Source organism: Giraffa tippelskirchi, chromosome 14 (genome assembly GCF_054371585.1).
Source record: "Giraffa tippelskirchi isolate mGirTip1 chromosome 14, T2T-mGirTip1v1.2.pri, whole genome shotgun sequence".
Taxonomy (NCBI): Eukaryota; Metazoa; Chordata; class Mammalia; order Artiodactyla; family Giraffidae; genus Giraffa; species Giraffa tippelskirchi.
This window is the reverse complement of record NC_137288.1, coordinates 7,439,421-7,456,415: the sequence shown is the minus strand read 5'-3', so window position 1 is coordinate 7,456,415 and position 16,995 is coordinate 7,439,421. Positions and strand designations below refer to the sequence as shown.

Genomic DNA, 16,995 nt, shown 5'->3' with positions numbered 1-16,995 from the left:
CGGAACACGAGAGACTCCTTCCAAGTGGTGTATCTGAGAAGGGGTTCATATGGAAAGAGACGAAGAATGCACAGCACTCAGATTCCAAGAAACACCACCACCACCCTTGACCCTTCCCCTATGACCAACTCCGACCTGAAGCCTTTCTCTCCCTCTAACCTATCCCTAAAACATAACCCTCATCTAATCATATACATGTGGAATTCCTAGCATCCATCCATCCACACACGAGAGAGAAAGAGGAAGACACAGAGGGAATTGAGAAAGGAAAAGAGAGGGACACAGCCAGAGAGAGACACGGAACCAAAGAGAGGAAAGGAGTCGATGGTCCAGACTTTTCCTCAATCTGTCTCGAAGGTAGAAGCAATGACAGCGCCCATCCACCCCAGAAGGGGGAAAAGGACGGAAGGTTTGCAGAGGAAAAGACAAGAACGCAGGGAGCCATTAGAAGCTCAGCCACCCGCAGAAGCCGAGCTGGGACACTTGAACAGAATCTCAATGGAAACAGAGGACCAGAAAGTTGGCTACTCTTTTCTACAAGAGAGGGAGACCTTCGAGTCTTCCTTTCGGTCCTCCAACTTGGATGCGGGGTCTCAAAACAGTCAGGAGGGGGAGTGCCTTTTCCTGGGTACCACGGCACATCCAGGCCTCGTTCTGCCCCATTCTGTGCTATGTCAGCCCTGGATGGAATCTTTCTTTCTGAAGTCTCAGCGCACGAGCTCCACGTGATATCGGCCCCAGGTGGAAAGGCATGGAGCTGCTCGTAGGCCGACAGACCTAGGAAGCAGATGGGAGAATGACCCCCACTCTGCAGATGGAGAGACTGGGGAAACCCTGAGGGGCATATGCTTGTCCAGGGCCACACCACTTATGAGAAGAAGGAGCCTGGTCTGAGAGCAGCAGGGCCCTCGGAGCTCAGGCCCTGGCTGCACCCAGGCCTCCCCAGGGCTGTGGGCTGGGCTGTGTGGGCGTCTCTGTGCCTGCACATGGCCTAAGGGGGGTGGTCGAGCAGTCAGAAACCCAGAGATTCCCTTGGGAAGTTTTGGGGAAGGGACCTCAGCACGAACCCCAGGCGATGATGTCACCTGCCGGCAACAGAACCCAACAGAACCCGCAACCCGGGTATCCAGGCCTCCAGAGCGGAGAGGAGCCCCCAGCCAGATCACTTGCTGCCAGGATGTTCTGCTGTTTGCCCATGCCCAGAGGCCGGGGCCTCAGGAGAGCTCACAGGCAGTGTGCGTGGGCACCCTGTCGACGTTGGCTCAGGACACCCCCGAGAGGCCTCTGGCCGTTTGCCCGGAGAAACAGAAAGGTAACACGGGGAGCCCCAGGCCGGGCCAGGCCACCTCGCCCATGCCACCCGGAAACACCGGGTCCTTTGCCTGTGTGTGTGGATGCGGGTTTCTCGGGGTGTGTCTCCCTCAAGGAAGCCCAGGCGGATGTGGGGTCAGAAGCCTGCGGACAAGTTGTGTCCACACCCCAGGGGAGAGCAGGCTGGGCCCGATGGGGAGTGTGCGGGCAGCGGCGGCCGCCCAGGCTGACCTCACACCCACAGGTGGGTCTCTTTCCTCCCGGGTGGGGATCTGAGCAGACACACGTCTCTGACCCTTCTGGGAAGAGAAGTTCGAGCAGGCAGAAGCAGCGGTTCCACTGGCCAGGCCCAGCTTGGAAAACTCCCAGCATGGCTGGCTGACGGTCACTGTCGTTGCAGAGCTTCCCACGTGATGAGGCCGAGGACGGGGACACCCCATCCACCTCCCGGAGGGAGGGGTCGGAGCACCACCCCCCCGCCCGTGAGGCCCAGTGCAGGCTCCAGGTGAGCGTGCCCACGGAGGCATCAGGCCCACCGGGGGAGAAGAGGAGGCGGGGAAGGCCTGCTGCAGAGACACCGCCCAGGATACACCCGCCGGCCCAGTCTGAGGCTGCCACGGAGCTCAGCACACCCGGCTCCGACCCAGAGTCCCGAGAACCCCGGCCTCTGAGGCAGCAGGAGGACCTGGAGCCCAGCACGCCAGAGCACAGTGGTGAGGACGCTGGGGCTGCTGCACGGGAGTGTGTGGGGACGGGGTGCTGAGCTACACAGGGACGAGTCCCCGAAAGCTGCTGCTGGGCCTGCAGCAAGCGCTGGCCTCACACCCCCCGCCCCCCATCTCGCACACGTCAGTCCCAAAAGACATCCGACGCTGGGTATTCTTTGGGAATCTCTTGGAAGCTTTCTGTCCCGGGATACGCACATGCCAAGGCTGGCCTGTGGGCAAACTTTGCTTCTCCCCCAGCTCTAGCACTGACCTCCAACTGGAACCAGGCTCCACTTCCCAGACCTGTCCCTACAGAGGTGGTGGCTCCAGGTGCAGGACCCAGGGATCCACCGAGGGCAGATGGAGAACCGAGACTTGCCCTCGCAGAGACACCAGGCCAGCTGGGTACTGGCCAGCACACCGGGCAGATCGGATCTCCGTGCCTGCAGGACCCCCAGCCCCAGGCACAGATGTCCCACCCCCTCAGCCAGAACCTCCACCTCCACGTGCACCTGTACCTGCTCGGGCTCTGGCAGGAGAACCCGAGGCAGAGGAGGAGTCACCGCCTCGGCAGGGAGAGCCTGCCCTGGCTCCCGCGCAACACCCAGATGCCCACGATGACTCACCCACCCCTGCAGGGAGAACGAGCCCCCGTTCTGGACAGACACCCAGAGCCCTTGCCGGAAACACCACGTCCAGGGGAGCGGTCGGCTCTGCAGCCTCCATCCCTGTCTGCTCACCGTGGACGCCGGCAACTCGGTCTGCCCCCAGGGGACATGGAGTTCCTTTCCCCTGAACTGCTTTGCATTTGGTTTGTTTCCACCTTTCTGGTGATGTTTTCTTTTTTGTATGGTTTCCTGTATTTTTGTTGGTTAAGTTGGGATTCGTAAACTTTTTCATCATTGTTGCAATTTGGGAACACTGTTGTGTAACTCTGGTGATACTGTGTTACCATCACCACTTGGTAGTTTCAGACCCGTTTGATCTTTATGCCCCACCCCCCAACAAAGCCTGGATTCAAGGCAAGCACGCCCTGTTCATCCCTTCCCCCGATCCTGAACACAATTTCATCTTTTCTTTGTGCATTCCTTCCTATATTCTTGGTGTCCCCAATCAATGACTCTCCGTGAAATGACTGAAGCAGTGTTTTTCGGACTCTCCACCTACTGTAAGACTCCATTGGAGAGTTCTCATTTTTATGTCATTTGAACTAGCCTTTGATATCTGAAAGGACGGTGTACGTCCTTTCAAGATACCATGTGCCAAACGAAGCCCTTTTGGCAACTGCCATCATTATCTCCAGGCAGGCATTGCTGTTTGAATGGTGACATCTCAGCCAGAAGGCAGAGGCTGAGCTCGTCTTGTTGCACCAGCTCCCAAAAGAAGCCAAGAAAGGGAGCTGGAACAACAAACCACCCCAACGCCCAGGAAAGCGTTCTTCATGACAGAAGGCTAGAAAATGACCCAACATCCTTGTGGCCCAGAACCCCTCTAGAAAATCACTGTTCCATAAAAAAGAGAAACACATGGGAAGTTCCAAGGAGAGGCAATGCCCATGGCCAGTGTACTTTAGAGGCGGCCTGAGCGCTCCGGGGAAGACACGCACCGACGGAACCCCTTGGGAAACAGCAGGGATTCTCCTCACCGTCGTAAGGGTTTCCTCTGGGGACAACCTGCCCTGGGCACCACATGAGGGAGCAGACCGGCTTCTCTTCCTCTGCCCCCACACCATTCACTCATGAAGGCAGCTCAGGTGTTCTCATGCCCTGCCTGCCTGCCTGCCTGGCTCATCCGTGAGCTGTGACCACCTCCAGGGCAGGACTCCACCTTCTCCTCTCTGTGTACCGTGCATCTGCACACAGTGGGCTTTCAGAACCTTAGACTTGAGCCATTCCCACTCAAGCCAGAACCCTCCCCAGGAAGGAAAACAGCTGTGGAGTCATTTTGGCCCCAGCACTGGTTCCGAAACCCTGGCGGCTCCTACAGCCTCTACGGCGTGAAGAGGGAGGTCCCTTTTGACAGAGCTTTCCGGCTCTCAGATCTAAGCTGTTGTTTCACTGTCAGCTGTGTCTCTTCCGTTGCAGCCAGGTGGGCCACGCTGCTCCAAAGGAGCTCACAAGCTGAGTTTCAAGGGAGGACAGGGATGGCTACAACGTGCTGCAAACTGAGTGAGGGTCCCCACAATCCTCAGCAAAGGTCTGTGGTGTGCAAGTGGGGAGTAGAGGGCCCCCAAGTTCCAAAGGAAGGGAGGTACTCGGGAGCTAAAGCCCTTGGCTGCTGTGGTAGCAGCTGCAGATGGCAGCTCGTCCACAGTGCACTTCGAATGAGGTCATATGAGCGGGACTCTGGAAATGGCTCCGAAATCGAGAGAAAGGGGTCAGGGTATGTGGGAAGCCGGCGGGGGTGGGGGGTGGATGAAGGAAGGTGTCCCTCCTCTCTCCAGTGCAATTTGGTTTGGTGAGTCTCAAAGCTACCAGATGGCACTTCCCAAGTCAGGCCCCCACAGGAATCAGGGTGGGCTGCGTGCCTCGGCCCCTGCCACAGGGACAAGCCACACCAGTGGCCTCCCTGAGCTCCAATGGCCGGATCTGGGGGTTCTGTCTGGGTGCACACCTCCTTGCTGTGGCCAAGTTCCCCCCTTCTCTGAGCACCAGCTTCATCCTCTCGAATGAGGACATCGAATGCTACCTTGGCACGTTACTCTCTTCATCCTGTGAAGACTCATTAGGCTTATCCTACAATTACTAGCTGGCCCGAAGAGATATCTCCTGAATCCAGATTAAGCTGGAGTCTCCCAGGCTCATCTGGCATGTCTTCCCTGAAGTCTGCCAAAACCCACACCCTTGCATTTCCAGGGACTCCCCTTAGCCAGCTGGGCAGAAAACCCAGCATGCTTCAAACAAGCTGACAGACAAGCGGGAGAGGACTCACGGGCAGAAGGTTTCCCTCAGGTCTCGGGTGGAGCTCTGGGACCACAGCAGCAACGGGCCATCCCAGCCCCTGGGCTCAGCAGCGCCCTCATTCTCAGGCCGGCGGCTCTGCCCTGAGGGGAGCGGGAAGGTCACCAACTGCCGCAGGCGCCCCTCCCACTGCTGGAGCCTGACCTCCCCCGGCCCCACCCCTTCCCCTACCCCAGCAGGACGACAGCTCGTCTTCCCCTGGCTTCCAACGTCAGGCCCGGCCCTGGGCCCCGATTGGGCACTGCCCCAGCCCGGAGCCAATCACAGTGGCCAGGGAGGTGGAACGCACCGATTGGCCAGGGCCAGGTCATGTGACCATACTCCCCAGGAAACTCAAATATTACCAAGGTTCCCTAAGAAACCAATGAACAAAATTATCCAGTAAAGGCAAACCGTACTTTTTAATGAGGCCAATGTCACAGAAAAAAAAAAAAAATGCTTCACCATGAACTGCTCAAGGAAGCTAGTAAATAAACTTTCAGAAAAGTTTAGTAGTTTTTTTTTTTTTTTTAATACGGTGACGGAGAGCTATACCTTTCCCGTCTATGTGAATTTAGGTTTAAACTAGATTTCCCTTGGCTGTTATATACGACAAAAAAACCCACATCACCCCCTTTCACTCACCCCCACCCCCCAAAAGTGTTTTAATGTATTGAATTTTTCTGTCCTCAGTTGTGTCTGATTCACGGCAACCCACGAACTCTACACAGCCAGGCTCTTCCGTCCATGGAATTCAGGGCAATTTTTTCTGTCCCAGTCAATGCCCACCCTGGGTGATCCAAAGGCAAGGGCTCAGAGGCCCCTGAGAGACTAACTCCTTTCAGCTGAGCACAGAGCTGGCTCCTCACTGGGATGCCTGTGGCCTGGGGCTCCCAGAGGGGAGAGCAGCACTCGCCCCACCGTGTGGTCACTGCTGGAAGTGCAGGCTGCTCCTCACTCCCCCTTGACAGTGTCCCTGACGGCAGAACAGTGTGAATCGAATCAAGGTGGTAATGCAAACTCCAATGCAACCAAACTTCCCACAAGGTCTCCAAAACCACTCAGGAACAGGGAATTGGAAACTGCAGGGGATGACATGAATGGAGATGGAGACTTGACACCTTACACCGAGTTCACTTCCACTTATCCCTAGACAAACTTTCCGTGAAAACTTGTCACCAATCTAGAAGAACAATGAGCAGAAACCGGACACGTGCTTTGAGTCTTCACACACAAAACTAAAAGGCAGTCCACAAAAAAACCCAGAGAATACAGTGGACTTGGCAAAATCAAAGATATCTACTGTGGGAAAGACCTCATGACAAAAGCAAAAGACAGGTCATACATCGCCAGACGAATGAGTGGAAACACAAAGCTTATCAAGGATGTGTCTCCAAACAGACAAAGAACACCAACACAACAAGCCTGTGAAAACTAGGGAAAGGTCTGAAGGGACACCAGACTGAGGAAGACACACACAGAGGATCCCGGATGATGTCCAGCACTGAGGGCCTGAAGAAACAACAGTCTAGTTGCACCCCCTCAGGCCTGTGTGACCGTGGATGAGGCCTCTGTTTCCCGGTGGCTCTGAGAGATGGACAGGGAGGAAGGGGAAGAGAAGTCACTTGCATTTCTAATACTCACAGCAAAGTCTTCCAATGAGAAGGGAATTATCACCCCCACTGACAATGCCATGCACTGAAGTGATATCCACGAGTCCATCTAACCCAGAAGGGAAGGATGCACCTGTTCTCACAAAACGGCGAGAGATGGAAGAAGGAAGATCAAGCCCACACCAATCACTGGAGAGAGAAGCTGTGCTCAGGGCTTGAAAAATTCCTATTGGTAAAATGATGTCACAGCCCCACAAGGCAATCCACAGCTTCGATGCTATTCCTCCCAAAATGCCAATGCATTTTCGCACCGAACAAAGAATTGCAAAAGGGGTTACGGAAACAGAAAAGAGCCTAAATTGTCAATACAATCCGACGAAAAGGCCCCGATACGGACATCCAAGGTTGTGTGAAAGGAAATTAGACGACCAAACTAGGATCCTCAGGAGAGTATCGGAGAAGGCAATGGCGACCCACTCCAGTACTCTTGCCTGGAAAATGCCCTGGACGGAGGAGCCTGGTAGGCTGCAGGCCATGGGGTCGCGCAGAGTCTGACACGACTGAAGTGACTTAGCAGCAGCAGCAGCAGCGGCAGGACAGTATGCTATTGGGAATACAACAACACACACAGATCCAGATCGATGGAATAAAGTTGAGGGTCCAGAAACAAACCCCAGCATCCATCGTCAACTCATCTCTGACACAGAAGGGGAGATTATCCAAATGGGAACAAGAAAGCCTCTTCAATCAATGTCCATGGGAAACCCAGACAGCTACATCTGAAGAACGCTATTGGTTTGGATCTCAGACCACCTCAATATTGGGGAAAAACCTCACCCTAAAGACTGATGTCATGAGATAGCTAGAAAGAAGCGTAGGTCAAAGGCTCCTTAACATCAGAGTCTCCTTGCCATTTGCTGGGCGGAGGTAGAAATGGGTCTCTTCAATTAAGGGAAAGAGGTACACGAAGTACACCAATGGGTTTCCATCCAATGGAACCTCTTCACAACAGAGAAGCTAAGCATTCACAAATGCAAAAGATAGGAAACGGAACACGAGAGACTCCTTCCAAGTGGTGTATCTGAGAAGGGGTTCATATGGAAAGAGACGAAGAATGCACAGCACTCAGATTCCAAGAAACACCACCACCACCCTTGACCCTTCCCCTATGACCAACTCCGACCTGAAGCCTTTCTCTCCCTCTAACCTATCCCTAAAACATAACCCTCATCTAATCATATACATGTGGAATTCCTAGCATCCATCCATCCACACACGAGAGAGAAAGAGGAAGACACAGAGGGAATTGAGAAAGGAAAAGAGAGGGACACAGCCAGAGAGAGACACGGAACCAAAGAGAGGAAAGGAGTCGATGGTCCAGACTTTTCCTCAATCTGTCTCGAAGGTAGAAGCAATGACAGCGCCCATCCACCCCAGAAGGGGGAAAAGGACGGAAGGTTTGCAGAGGAAAAGACAAGAACGCAGGGAGCCATTAGAAGCTCAGCCACCCGCAGAAGCCGAGCTGGGACACTTGAACAGAATCTCAATGGAAACAGAGGACCAGAAAGTTGGCTACTCTTTTCTACAAGAGAGGGAGACCTTCGAGTCTTCCTTTCGGTCCTCCAACTTGGATGCGGGGTCTCAAAACAGTCAGGAGGGGGAGTGCCTTTTCCTGGGTACCACGGCACATCCAGGCCTCGTTCTGCCCCATTCTGTGCTATGTCAGCCCTGGATGGAATCTTTCTTTCTGAAGTCTCAGCGCACGAGCTCCACGTGATATCGGCCCCAGGTGGAAAGGCATGGAGCTGCTCGTAGGCCGACAGACCTAGGAAGCAGATGGGAGAATGACCCCCACTCTGCAGATGGAGAGACTGGGGAAACCCTGAGGGGCATATGCTTGTCCAGGGCCACACCACTTATGAGAAGAAGGAGCCTGGTCTGAGAGCAGCAGGGCCCTCGGAGCTCAGGCCCTGGCTGCACCCAGGCCTCCCCAGGGCTGTGGGCTGGGCTGTGTGGGCGTCTCTGTGCCTGCACATGGCCTAAGGGGGGTGGTCGAGCAGTCAGAAACCCAGAGATTCCCTTGGGAAGTTTTGGGGAAGGGACCTCAGCACGAACCCCAGGCGATGATGTCACCTGCCGGCAACAGAACCCAACAGAACCCGCAACCCGGGTATCCAGGCCTCCAGAGCGGAGAGGAGCCCCCAGCCAGATCACTTGCTGCCAGGATGTTCTGCTGTTTGCCCATGCCCAGAGGCCGGGGCCTCAGGAGAGCTCACAGGCAGTGTGCGTGGGCACCCTGTCGACGTTGGCTCAGGACACCCCCGAGAGGCCTCTGGCCGTTTGCCCGGAGAAACAGAAAGGTAACACGGGGAGCCCCAGGCCGGGCCAGGCCACCTCGCCCATGCCACCCGGAAACACCGGGTCCTTTGCCTGTGTGTGTGGATGCGGGTTTCTCGGGGTGTGTCTCCCTCAAGGAAGCCCAGGCGGATGTGGGGTCAGAAGCCTGCGGACAAGTTGTGTCCACACCCCAGGGGAGAGCAGGCTGGGCCCGATGGGGAGTGTGCGGGCAGCGGCGGCCGCCCAGGCTGACCTCACACCCACAGGTGGGTCTCTTTCCTCCCGGGTGGGGATCTGAGCAGACACACGTCTCTGACCCTTCTGGGAAGAGAAGTTCGAGCAGGCAGAAGCAGCGGTTCCACTGGCCAGGCCCAGCTTGGAAAACTCCCAGCATGGCTGGCTGACGGTCACTGTCGTTGCAGAGCTTCCCACGTGATGAGGCCGAGGACGGGGACACCCCATCCACCTCCCGGAGGGAGGGGTCGGAGCACCACCCCCCCGCCCGTGAGGCCCAGTGCAGGCTCCAGGTGAGCGTGCCCACGGAGGCATCAGGCCCACCGGGGGAGAAGAGGAGGCGGGGAAGGCCTGCTGCAGAGACACCGCCCAGGATACACCCGCCGGCCCAGTCTGAGGCTGCCACGGAGCTCAGCACACCCGGCTCCGACCCAGAGTCCCGAGAACCCCGGCCTCTGAGGCAGCAGGAGGACCTGGAGCCCAGCACGCCAGAGCACAGTGGTGAGGACGCTGGGGCTGCTGCACGGGAGTGTGTGGGGACGGGGTGCTGAGCTACACAGGGACGAGTCCCCGAAAGCTGCTGCTGGGCCTGCAGCAAGCGCTGGCCTCACACCCCCCGCCCCCCATCTCGCACACGTCAGTCCCAAAAGACATCCGACGCTGGGTATTCTTTGGGAATCTCTTGGAAGCTTTCTGTCCCGGGATACGCACATGCCAAGGCTGGCCTGTGGGCAAACTTTGCTTCTCCCCCAGCTCTAGCACTGACCTCCAACTGGAACCAGGCTCCACTTCCCAGACCTGTCCCTACAGAGGTGGTGGCTCCAGGTGCAGGACCCAGGGATCCACCGAGGGCAGATGGAGAACCGAGACTTGCCCTCGCAGAGACACCAGGCCAGCTGGGTACTGGCCAGCACACCGGGCAGATCGGATCTCCGTGCCTGCAGGACCCCCAGCCCCAGGCACAGATGTCCCACCCCCTCAGCCAGAACCTCCACCTCCACGTGCACCTGTACCTGCTCGGGCTCTGGCAGGAGAACCCGAGGCAGAGGAGGAGTCACCGCCTCGGCAGGGAGAGCCTGCCCTGGCTCCCGCGCAACACCCAGATGCCCACGATGACTCACCCACCCCTGCAGGGAGAACGAGCCCCCGTTCTGGACAGACACCCAGAGCCCTTGCCGGAAACACCACGTCCAGGGGAGCGGTCGGCTCTGCAGCCTCCATCCCTGTCTGCTCACCGTGGACGCCGGCAACTCGGTCTGCCCCCAGGGGACATGGAGTTCCTTTCCCCTGAACTGCTTTGCATTTGGTTTGTTTCCACCTTTCTGGTGATGTTTTCTTTTTTGTATGGTTTCCTGTATTTTTGTTGGTTAAGTTGGGATTCGTAAACTTTTTCATCATTGTTGCAATTTGGGAACACTGTTGTGTAACTCTGGTGATACTGTGTTACCATCACCACTTGGTAGTTTCAGACCCGTTTGATCTTTATGCCCCACCCCCCAACAAAGCCTGGATTCAAGGCAAGCACGCCCTGTTCATCCCTTCCCCCGATCCTGAACACAATTTCATCTTTTCTTTGTGCATTCCTTCCTATATTCTTGGTGTCCCCAATCAATGACTCTCCGTGAAATGACTGAAGCAGTGTTTTTCGGACTCTCCACCTACTGTAAGACTCCATTGGAGAGTTCTCATTTTTATGTCATTTGAACTAGCCTTTGATATCTGAAAGGACGGTGTACGTCCTTTCAAGATACCATGTGCCAAACGAAGCCCTTTTGGCAACTGCCATCATTATCTCCAGGCAGGCATTGCTGTTTGAATGGTGACATCTCAGCCAGAAGGCAGAGGCTGAGCTCGTCTTGTTGCACCAGCTCCCAAAAGAAGCCAAGAAAGGGAGCTGGAACAACAAACCACCCCAACGCCCAGGAAAGCGTTCTTCATGACAGAAGGCTAGAAAATGACCCAACATCCTTGTGGCCCAGAACCCCTCTAGAAAATCACTGTTCCATAAAAAAGAGAAACACATGGGAAGTTCCAAGGAGAGGCAATGCCCATGGCCAGTGTACTTTAGAGGCGGCCTGAGCGCTCCGGGGAAGACACGCACCGACGGAACCCCTTGGGAAACAGCAGGGATTCTCCTCACCGTCGTAAGGGTTTCCTCTGGGGACAACCTGCCCTGGGCACCACATGAGGGAGCAGACCGGCTTCTCTTCCTCTGCCCCCACACCATTCACTCATGAAGGCAGCTCAGGTGTTCTCATGCCCTGCCTGCCTGCCTGCCTGGCTCATCCGTGAGCTGTGACCACCTCCAGGGCAGGACTCCACCTTCTCCTCTCTGTGTACCGTGCATCTGCACACAGTGGGCTTTCAGAACCTTAGACTTGAGCCATTCCCACTCAAGCCAGAACCCTCCCCAGGAAGGAAAACAGCTGTGGAGTCATTTTGGCCCCAGCACTGGTTCCGAAACCCTGGCGGCTCCTACAGCCTCTACGGCGTGAAGAGGGAGGTCCCTTTTGACAGAGCTTTCCGGCTCTCAGATCTAAGCTGTTGTTTCACTGTCAGCTGTGTCTCTTCCGTTGCAGCCAGGTGGGCCACGCTGCTCCAAAGGAGCTCACAAGCTGAGTTTCAAGGGAGGACAGGGATGGCTACAACGTGCTGCAAACTGAGTGAGGGTCCCCACAATCCTCAGCAAAGGTCTGTGGTGTGCAAGTGGGGAGTAGAGGGCCCCCAAGTTCCAAAGGAAGGGAGGTACTCGGGAGCTAAAGCCCTTGGCTGCTGTGGTAGCAGCTGCAGATGGCAGCTCGTCCACAGTGCACTTCGAATGAGGTCATATGAGCGGGACTCTGGAAATGGCTCCGAAATCGAGAGAAAGGGGTCAGGGTATGTGGGAAGCCGGCGGGGGTGGGGGGTGGATGAAGGAAGGTGTCCCTCCTCTCTCCAGTGCAATTTGGTTTGGTGAGTCTCAAAGCTACCAGATGGCACTTCCCAAGTCAGGCCCCCACAGGAATCAGGGTGGGCTGCGTGCCTCGGCCCCTGCCACAGGGACAAGCCACACCAGTGGCCTCCCTGAGCTCCAATGGCCGGATCTGGGGGTTCTGTCTGGGTGCACACCTCCTTGCTGTGGCCAAGTTCCCCCCTTCTCTGAGCACCAGCTTCATCCTCTCGAATGAGGACATCGAATGCTACCTTGGCACGTTACTCTCTTCATCCTGTGAAGACTCATTAGGCTTATCCTACAATTACTAGCTGGCCCGAAGAGATATCTCCTGAATCCAGATTAAGCTGGAGTCTCCCAGGCTCATCTGGCATGTCTTCCCTGAAGTCTGCCAAAACCCACACCCTTGCATTTCCAGGGACTCCCCTTAGCCAGCTGGGCAGAAAACCCAGCATGCTTCAAACAAGCTGACAGACAAGCGGGAGAGGACTCACGGGCAGAAGGTTTCCCTCAGGTCTCGGGTGGAGCTCTGGGACCACAGCAGCAACGGGCCATCCCAGCCCCTGGGCTCAGCAGCGCCCTCATTCTCAGGCCGGCGGCTCTGCCCTGAGGGGAGCGGGAAGGTCACCAACTGCCGCAGGCGCCCCTCCCACTGCTGGAGCCTGACCTCCCCCGGCCCCACCCCTTCCCCTACCCCAGCAGGACGACAGCTCGTCTTCCCCTGGCTTCCAACGTCAGGCCCGGCCCTGGGCCCCGATTGGGCACTGCCCCAGCCCGGAGCCAATCACAGTGGCCAGGGAGGTGGAACGCACCGATTGGCCAGGGCCAGGTCATGTGACCATACTCCCCAGGAAACTCAAATATTACCAAGGTTCCCTAAGAAACCAATGAACAAAATTATCCAGTAAAGGCAAACCGTACTTTTTAATGAGGCCAATGTCACAGAAAAAAAAAAAAAATGCTTCACCATGAACTGCTCAAGGAAGCTAGTAAATAAACTTTCAGAAAAGTTTAGTAGTTTTTTTTTTTTTTTTAATACGGTGACGGAGAGCTATACCTTTCCCGTCTATGTGAATTTAGGTTTAAACTAGATTTCCCTTGGCTGTTATATAAGACAAAAAAACCCACATCACCCCCTTTCACTCACCCCCACCCCCCAAAAGTGTTTTAATGTATTGAATTTTTCTGTCCTCAGTTGTGTCTGATTCACGGCAACCCACGAACTCTACACAGCCAGGCTCTTCCGTCCATGGAATTCAGGGCAATTTTTTCTGTCCCAGTCAATGCCCACCCTGGGTGATCCAAAGGCAAGGGCTCAGAGGCCCCTGAGAGACTAACTCCTTTCAGCTGAGCACAGAGCTGGCTCCTCACTGGGATGCCTGTGGCCTGGGGCTCCCAGAGGGGAGAGCAGCACTCGCCCCACCGTGTGGTCACTGCTGGAAGTGCAGGCTGCTCCTCACTCCCCCTTGACAGTGTCCCTGACGGCAGAACAGTGTGAATCGAATCAAGGTGGTAATGCAAACTCCAATGCAACCAAACTTCCCACAAGGTCTCCAAAACCACTCAGGAACAGGGAATTGGAAACTGCAGGGGATGACATGAATGGAGATGGAGACTTGACACCTTACACCGAGTTCACTTCCACTTATCCCTAGACAAACTTTCCGTGAAAACTTGTCACCAATCTAGAAGAACAATGAGCAGAAACCGGACACGTGCTTTGAGTCTTCACACACAAAACTAAAAGGCAGTCCACAAAAAAACCCAGAGAATACAGTGGACTTGGCAAAATCAAAGATATCTACTGTGGGAAAGACCTCATGACAAAAGCAAAAGACAGGTCATACATCGCCAGACGAATGAGTGGAAACACAAAGCTTATCAAGGATGTGTCTCCAAACAGACAAAGAACACCAACACAACAAGCCTGTGAAAACTAGGGAAAGGTCTGAAGGGACACCAGACTGAGGAAGACACACACAGAGGATCCCGGATGATGTCCAGCACTGAGGGCCTGAAGAAACAACAGTCTAGTTGCACCCCCTCAGGCCTGTGTGACCGTGGATGAGGCCTCTGTTTCCCGGTGGCTCTGAGAGATGGACAGGGAGGAAGGGGAAGAGAAGTCACTTGCATTTCTAATACTCACAGCAAAGTCTTCCAATGAGAAGGGAATTATCACCCCCACTGACAATGCCATGCACTGAAGTGATATCCACGAGTCCATCTAACCCAGAAGGGAAGGATGCACCTGTTCTCACAAAACGGCGAGAGATGGAAGAAGGAAGATCAAGCCCACACCAATCACTGGAGAGAGAAGCTGTGCTCAGGGCTTGAAAAATTCCTATTGGTAAAATGATGTCACAGCCCCACAAGGCAATCCACAGCTTCGATGCTATTCCTCCCAAAATGCCAATGCATTTTCGCACCGAACAAAGAATTGCAAAAGGGGTTACGGAAACAGAAAAGAGCCTAAATTGTCAATACAATCCGACGAAAAGGCCCCGATACGGACATCCAAGGTTGTGTGAAAGGAAATTAGACGACCAAACTAGGATCCTCAGGAGAGTATCGGAGAAGGCAATGGCGACCCACTCCAGTACTCTTGCCTGGAAAATGCCCTGGACGGAGGAGCCTGGTAGGCTGCAGGCCATGGGGTCGCGCAGAGTCTGACACGACTGAAGTGACTTAGCAGCAGCAGCAGCAGCGGCAGGACAGTATGCTATTGGGAATACAACAACACACACAGATCCAGATCGATGGAATAAAGTTGAGGGTCCAGAAACAAACCCCAGCATCCATCGTCAACTCATCTCTGACACAGAAGGGGAGATTATCCAAATGGGAACAAGAAAGCCTCTTCAATCAATGTCCATGGGAAACCCAGACAGCTACATCTGAAGAACGCTATTGGTTTGGATCTCAGACCACCTCAATATTGGGGAAAAACCTCACCCTAAAGACTGATGTCATGAGATAGCTAGAAAGAAGCGTAGGTCAAAGGCTCCTTAACATCAGAGTCTCCTTGCCATTTGCTGGGCGGAGGTAGAAATGGGTCTCTTCAATTAAGGGAAAGAGGTACACGAAGTACACCAATGGGTTTCCATCCAATGGAACCTCTTCACAACAGAGAAGCTAAGCATTCACAAATGCAAAAGATAGGAAACGGAACACGAGAGACTCCTTCCAAGTGGTGTATCTGAGAAGGGGTTCATATGGAAAGAGACGAAGAATGCACAGCACTCAGATTCCAAGAAACACCACCACCACCCTTGACCCTTCCCCTATGACCAACTCCGACCTGAAGCCTTTCTCTCCCTCTAACCTATCCCTAAAACATAACCCTCATCTAATCATATACATGTGGAATTCCTAGCATCCATCCATCCACACACGAGAGAGAAAGAGGAAGACACAGAGGGAATTGAGAAAGGAAAAGAGAGGGACACAGCCAGAGAGAGACACGGAACCAAAGAGAGGAAAGGAGTCGATGGTCCAGACTTTTCCTCAATCTGTCTCGAAGGTAGAAGCAATGACAGCGCCCATCCACCCCAGAAGGGGGAAAAGGACGGAAGGTTTGCAGAGGAAAAGACAAGAACGCAGGGAGCCATTAGAAGCTCAGCCACCCGCAGAAGCCGAGCTGGGACACTTGAACAGAATCTCAATGGAAACAGAGGACCAGAAAGTTGGCTACTCTTTTCTACAAGAGAGGGAGACCTTCGAGTCTTCCTTTCGGTCCTCCAACTTGGATGCGGGGTCTCAAAACAGTCAGGAGGGGGAGTGCCTTTTCCTGGGTACCACGGCACATCCAGGCCTCGTTCTGCCCCATTCTGTGCTATGTCAGCCCTGGATGGAATCTTTCTTTCTGAAGTCTCAGCGCACGAGCTCCACGTGATATCGGCCCCAGGTGGAAAGGCATGGAGCTGCTCGTAGGCCGACAGACCTAGGAAGCAGATGGGAGAATGACCCCCACTCTGCAGATGGAGAGACTGGGGAAACCCTGAGGGGCATATGCTTGTCCAGGGCCACACCACTTATGAGAAGAAGGAGCCTGGTCTGAGAGCAGCAGGGCCCTCGGAGCTCAGGCCCTGGCTGCACCCAGGCCTCCCCAGGGCTGTGGGCTGGGCTGTGTGGGCGTCTCTGTGCCTGCACATGGCCTAAGGGGGGTGGTCGAGCAGTCAGAAACCCAGAGATTCCCTTGGGAAGTTTTGGGGAAGGGACCTCAGCACGAACCCCAGGCGATGATGTCACCTGCCGGCAACAGAACCCAACAGAACCCGCAACCCGGGTATCCAGGCCTCCAGAGCGGAGAGGAGCCCCCAGCCAGATCACTTGCTGCCAGGATGTTCTGCTGTTTGCCCATGCCCAGAGGCCGGGGCCTCAGGAGAGCTCACAGGCAGTGTGCGTGGGCACCCTGTCGACGTTGGCTCAGGACACCCCCGAGAGGCCTCTGGCCGTTTGCCCGGAGAAACAGAAAGGTAACACGGGGAGCCCCAGGCCGGGCCAGGCCACCTCGCCCATGCCACCCGGAAACACCGGGTCCTTTGCCTGTGTGTGTGGATGCGGGTTTCTCGGGGTGTGTCTCCCTCAAGGAAGCCCAGGCGGATGTGGGGTCAGAAGCCTGCGGACAAGTTGTGTCCACACCCCAGGGGAGAGCAGGCTGGGCCCGATGGGGAGTGTGCGGGCAGCGGCGGCCGCCCAGGCTGACCTCACACCCACAGGTGGGTCTCTTTCCTCCCGGGTGGGGATCTGAGCAGACACACGTCTCTGACCCTTCTGGGAAGAGAAGTTCGAGCAGGCAGAAGCAGCGGTTCCACTGGCCAGGCCCAGCTTGGAAAACTCCCAGCATGGCTGGCTGACGGTCACTGTCGTTGCAGAGCTTCCCACGTGATGAGGCCGAGGACGGGGACACCCCATCCACCTCC

The 16,995-nt window shown here is 55.4% G+C and overlaps 1 long non-coding RNA gene across 1 annotated transcript in view; it reads right to left on the bottom strand.

Annotated features, from left to right (window-relative positions):
• The window catches only part of LOC145534151 (uncharacterized), a 270,548-nt gene extending 257,869 nt beyond the window's left edge, over positions 1-12,679 (bottom strand). The window contains exons 1-2 of the long non-coding RNA XR_014074277.1: positions 12,568-12,679; positions 4,950-5,061 (exon numbers count right to left, since the gene is read on the bottom strand). This is a non-coding gene — a long non-coding RNA (uncharacterized LOC145534151). The remainder of the gene's footprint in view (positions 1-4,949; positions 5,062-12,567) is intronic.
• Positions 12,680-16,995: the final 4,316 nt, after the last annotated feature.